This window comes from Ruditapes philippinarum, unplaced genomic scaffold (assembly GCF_026571515.1).
Source record: "Ruditapes philippinarum isolate M1 unplaced genomic scaffold, ASM2657151v2 ctg3954_1_1_1_1, whole genome shotgun sequence".
Classification (NCBI taxonomy): Eukaryota; Metazoa; Mollusca; class Bivalvia; order Venerida; family Veneridae; genus Ruditapes; species Ruditapes philippinarum.
This window is the reverse complement of record NW_026855626.1, coordinates 14,882-21,617: the sequence shown is the minus strand read 5'-3', so window position 1 is coordinate 21,617 and position 6,736 is coordinate 14,882.

Sequence of the window (6,736 nt, the reverse complement as noted above, 5' to 3'; positions counted from 1 at the left end):
TTGATAATATGTAAATTGTATTCTTTTGGTAACTTTACAATATTATACTGTTAAATACATTTTCAAATTTTCAAGAAATTCAGCATGAATCTGACGGCGTGCTGCTTTAAAAGGAAATGCATCGGACTTGAAATCGATTCTTGGGCGAGGCGAAATTTCTTTATGACAATTGATCACCAACATTAAGGCTAATTGTCAGATGTTTCTCATCATCGATGCTATTGATATAATAGTCAAAGTGCGGAGAAATTTGGTAATTACTGGCTAGTTACCCAGGAAAGCTAGTAAAGCAGGTCAATCGCCGAGCTATGACCGAAATAAAACCGAGTTACAATCGGTGTAACAGAAATCAAGCAAAATGCAACAAATATAATCATGAACATAATTTTAAATTGAAATTATTTAACACTATATGCTTTATTATAAGTATTTGCCGAGGATCTGTCATGGACTTGTAATTATTTTGTACGAGAGAGCATGCGTGGTGACGATTTTATAAGATATAGAGAATATCAAATGAGTATGTAATTTGACATGCAACAACGGGTCGTAGGAAATTGAGAAGTAGCCGCCAAAGTAGTTATCTATAGTTTCAACTTGCGTGCAAGTATAATAAGTGGAAAGGAGTATTCATTTGTCATTCACATGCATGTGCAAATAACAGTTTTAAATCGAAAATGAAATCGAAATTGCCGGACATTTAAAACGACAGGTTGAAGCTTTATCCCCTGTCATAGTGGAGATAAATGTGGACCTTGGCGGTAAAACAGGTATCTTACATTGTGCACATCTTTAAAAATATAATACAGATCTGGACCTATACATTTAACCTCTTCGTTTGACATTGACGTTTTGAGCAGTCTGAATGCTCCACTCTGCACATCGTCTTATAGGGGTTTGTGGAATTTTCTTTGATCTATAGGTGATTTTTACCTAACCCAATAAAATTGTCACCAAGGTTATTTAAACAAAATGAAATTCATTAACCATATGATGTTGGCCTCGACGAACTGACAGACAGAAAAACTGAGATTGTTCCGATTTTCCCATTTCCACTGCTCGACAAAGAAACAATTATCCATTTGATTATAATTATTAATGTACATAATTCTTTACTTGTAATAACCAATGCATTGTTTCCGTTGTTAAAATACGTTTTTTTTTAAATATAGCATTGCGTACATTATTCATGTTCCTATTTTAATGTAGCGTTGAGTATATTATTTATTGGTTTTTGATGTAGCTTTGTGTACATGTGTCATGGGTTTTTAATATGGCTTTGTACTCACGTGTACTTCCGTAGATTGTTTTAAGTGGACTCAGATTTTGTCTATCTTTTCAAAAAAAAATATGACGTAACTTCAAACATTTTATACGACTTTTTTTCACCATACATATTATGTAATTAAAGATAATTAAGTCGCTGATTGAGCAAACAAAAATCCCTGACACGGTTCCCTCCGTAAATGAAATCCCTTTCATGTTCTTTAAACCGCATGTTAATTGCTTGATTATTAAACAAGAACACCGCTAGGCAGAGCATTATATGCCCGAAAGTGTGGTCCAAATGGAACTTAAGTTATGCTCCGGAAACTGTTTTTAGTTTTAAGGTAATAGTGACCTTGACCTTTGATGTTGTGACCCCAAAATCAATAGGGGTCTTCTACCTAATTTGGACAATCATCCTATGAAGTTTGAATATTGTGGGGCAAATGGTAGTTAAGTTATGCTCAAGAAACTGTTTACAATTTCAAAGATATAGTGATCTTGACCTTTGACCTTGTGATCCCAAAATCAATAGGGGTCTTCCACCCAATATGGACAATCATCCTATGAAGTTTGAACACTGAAGGCCAAATGGAACTTAAGTTATGATCCGGAAACTGATTTCAGTTTTAAGGTAATAGTGACCTTGACCTTTGACCTTGTGACCCCAAAATCAAAAGGGGTCTTCTACCCAATCTCGACAATCATCCTATGAAGTTTGAACAATGTGGGCCAAATGGAACTTAAGTTATGCTCCAGAATCTGTTTTTAGTTTTAAGGTAAGAGTGAACTTGACCTTTGACCTTGTGACCACAAAATCAATAGGGGTCTTCTACCCAATATGGACAATCATCCTATGAAGTTTGAACACTGAAGGCCAAATGGAACTTAAGTTATGATCCGGAAACTGATTTCAGTTTTAAGGTAATAGTGACCTTTACCTTTGACCTTGTGACCCCAAATTAATAGGGGTCTTCTTCCCAATATGGACAATCATCCTATGAAGTTTGAACACTGTGGACCAAATGGAACTAAAGTTATGCTCCGGAAACTGTTTTCAGTTTTAAGGTCATAGTGATCTTGACCTTTGACCTTGTGACCCCAAAATCAATAGGGGTCTTCTACCCAATATGGACAATCATCCTATGAAGTTTAAATAGTGTGGGCCAAATGGAACTTAAGTTATGCTCCGAAAACCAAATTGCTATCGGACGGACGGACGGACGTACCAACTTTTTAGGTTTATGAGCTATTTCTATTGTTCTTTTTTTTGTTTCCTTGTGGGCTAAATATTGTTTCCTTATGAGCTAACTATTATTTACGGAATGAAGTCCTTTGTTCTCTTTTGTCCCACTGTACTGTTAGTTAGCTCATATACCTAAAATGTTTGTGCGGACAGACGGACGGACGGACGGACGCCAGGGGGTATAACATAATATGCCCGAAATTTTTTCGGGCATATAACTAGAAATGTGTCCATAGGACACGGATGCCCCAACACGCCACTGTTCTGTCAATCTTATGACTCTAGGTCGCAGCAAAAATTCCTTCCTTTACTACCATCTACACATTAAGGTTGTTAATCCCTGGAAGTTTAAGCAAAATCTGCCACCCGGTTTAAGAGGAGTTGCGTTCACAAAATTTCTACATAGTATATAATGAAAAAATCAACAAAGGGCCATAATCCTGTTAAATTTGGTTGCAGCAAAAATTCCTTCCTTTACTGCCATCTACACATTAAGGTTGTTCATCCCTGGAAGTTTAAGCAAAATCTGCCATCCGGTTTAAGAGGAGTTGCATTCACAAAATTTCTACACAGTTTATAGTGAAAAAATCAACAAAGGGCCATAATTCTGTAAAATTTGGTCGCAGCGAAAACTCCTTCCTTTTCTACCATCTACACATTAGGGTTATTCATCCCTATAAGTTTAAGCAAACTCTGCCATCCGGTTTAAGAGGAGTTGCGTTCACAAGATTTCGGGACGTACGGACGGACGGACTGACGGACGGACAAGTGCAACGCTATATGCTCCCACATTGTGGGGGCATAAAAAGTTATGCCGATTCAAAGTTAGTCCTACCCGCATCAAACGAAGTGTCATAAGTCGGCTGTTCTCTCTCGGATTCCTACGTTTCACGCTAAATAATTGCATAAAACACAAATATCGCACCAAAGGGGGTCACAACTTTCGGTAACATACTCTAACAACATTTTATGACCCAGTGACATATGACCAATTAAAAAGCTGCTAATTGATATCAGTTTATAGCAGAAATTTCTTCAAATTTTAACGGGATTTACTGTCCGTCTGGTATCTGTCGCACATGTCACGTGACTATCGGTAAATTTGAGGCACTCAGTGGGGGGAAATGGAACGCATTTGCATACCGCTAGCGGGGTATTTTAATCGTTTCAATTTTGAAGTCTACTTTTATTATCATTAGAATTATTATTATATTATGCCAGTGCACCCTGCCTGTGTATTCGTGTATGAACTGACGTAAAAATATAAATTGAAATAACGAAAAACTGAGCTCGTGACAGAATTATAAATTACGTGGTGCAATGTACAAATAAGAACGGGATATTATATATTTTCCCACCAAACCAATATAAATGCTACACATATTTTAATCGAAATAATAGGTATTACTCGATCATTATGATCTGACCTTCTTGACTTATAGTATCATAAATATTCATCCATGCACGGCAAAGAGATCCAGTTTTTACTGGGATACACAATGAATTTCATACTTTATACCAGGTTAATTAGTACTGTGTCCGATTAACTGGCGAACAATTTATTCAAAGCATTCACTGAAATATATTTTCATATCTTTTTTATTGATTCATTGATAAATAATCATCCGTAGACAATCGTAAAAATAGTTAAGAAATTTGCCAGGGACACCTTACCACCAGTCATATAGGCGTTGACATAAATAATGTTGTCTGTTTTTTGACATTGTTAGCAAACGAGGTTGAATGTAAAACTAGCCACTGAATCCGTACAAAAGTCCATAAACTCAATGTAATGTCTAGCAGATTACGGGACAAACAAATTATTATTTCACACATTATGGCTATTTTAGCAACTACATTTTTAATCATCCCCCGTCATAAAAGATGTACAGTTTTCTATATGATACACAAGGTACTTTTAATACGAGTTGTATCGGCTAAAAAACAAATAAACGGGTAATTCACGGATATATTGAACTATGATTTCCCTTATTGATGCCTCAACAGGGGGCGGAGCTTTATCGATAATTGACAGGTTACCTTCATAGCAGATAAAAATTGTATAGGTACCAAATTTTAAACGTTTAAAAACATAGTTTCTGGACTAACTGCTTCCAAAATTAAATCACGAATGTGTTCAGAAAAGGTTGATACATATACTTAGCTAAAAATCTCATTTTTAGCTCGACTATTCGATAAGAATAAGTAGAGCTATTGTAGTCACCCGAGCGTCGGCGTCTGCGTAACCACTTATGTTAAAGTATTTGTAATACCTCAAATATTTTCAAAGTCCATTGACATATGGCTTTAGACTTTGCACACTTGTTCACCATCATGACCCCAACCTGTAAACAGGAGGAGGTAACTGTATCAAGCATTTTGACCGAATTATGCCCCTTTTTCGACTTAGAATTTACGTTAAAGTTTTTGTAATACCTCAACTATTTTCAAAGTTCATAAGGCTTTGAAACATGTTGAAATTTTATACTCTTCTTTCACAGCATAATAGGACTCTCTAATGCCTATAACTGTAATATGGATTTAAAGAAAATTTTTGCCTTTTTCTTTACTGAGAAAATTTTACTTTTAATCAAGGCTTTTTTTTACTATCAAACACTAAGAATAGTCGAGCGTTGCTGTCCTACCAACAGCTCTTGTTGGTATTTTTATTGATAATTGACTACGTTGTCACCTTAAATACTCTTCAAAGTGGAGAAAATGCATTGGAGGTATACTACCTTAATGTACTGTATACGTAGTAGAGATCGCATTGCGTAATACTTATAAAACATTTAGTGTGTGTTAAACTGTTTAATTCTTTGTCCTTCTTTTTTGTTCAATGACAATACCTTAGGGAACGCGTGACAGTAATCGCGGTTTCAGGTTACAGTATGGAGGATTATTTGTGACGAGAACAGGAAGAAGGTTTTTATTCCGGTATATATTGAATTTTTAATGAAATTTGATGGGACTTTCTTATTTTTGTCAATTAAATGTATGTGTTACTTAATATTATAATATTATGTTGATTTACTAACTTTTTTCATTTCCTAGGAGGTTATCATCAGGTAAAATTACCCACATTTTTAATGATTTAGTGTGTAAACTTTGATAGTTTGGCATGATAGGAAATTAGCCATAATGCTTTTAATTATCAATGAAATTTATTATGATATTCTTATTTTAATCAATTAGATATGCTTGTTAAGTAATATAATAGATTTATGTTGCACTTATAACTTTGTTTCATTACCTAGGAGATTATAATTAGGTAAAAATACCCCATTTTTTAGTGATGTTATGTATTATCTTGGATAATTAGGCATCTTAGGGAATTTGTCAAACAATTTCTAATTTGCAATGAAATTTGGTGGGATTTCCTTATTTAATTCAAGTAGATATGTCTGTTGATTAATATAAAAGATTTTTGTTATATGAAGAACTCTGTATCATTTCCTAAGAGGTTAAGTTAAGGTAAAATTACCCGTTGTATCGGTGTTTCTTTAATAAGTTAATAGTTGGGGTTCATAGGGAATTTGCTATAACATTTTTATTTTTTATTGGAATTTGTTGGGGTCTTCTTTAAGTCATCTAAATAAAGCTTTTAATTAATAAAGTTTATTTGGATTGAGTCATCAAATCCATTACTTTTCATGAGGTGTTAAATATTATTCTTTTTTTCAGTGAATTTATCTACCTTTGAAGCATAAAAATGTTATTGTTACAATCAAATGAAATTGTTTTTATAACTGTTTTTATAAATCTATATAAATACATAGGTGATATTTAAGTAAGAGATATTATACTTAGAATTCTTTCAGTTATGAGGCTTATAACTTTTTTGAGGGAAGTTAGACAAGTGACTTGGGACTACAGCATACCTAGCTTCCTAGCTGAGGAAAGTTTTTTTTAATATAGATTTATATGGTTATATATGTGTTGGTTATATATTTTTAAGTTAACTGAGGGGAACAGTGGCATATTACCGATATCTTACTAGGGTATTATTTTAAGTAATGAATACGGTTCGATTAACCTTAAAAGGGATATTAGATAAAAAAAAACAGAACATAAATATAAAAGAGAGCTATACATGTATATCAAAGCAAGGTATATTATGGACTTCATATAATATTAAAAGGTATTTATTTTTAAACAAGTAAACGGGGTGGGGGGCGAAGGATTGATACTTTTAAAAGAGTGCTAAAATAATAACTATAACTG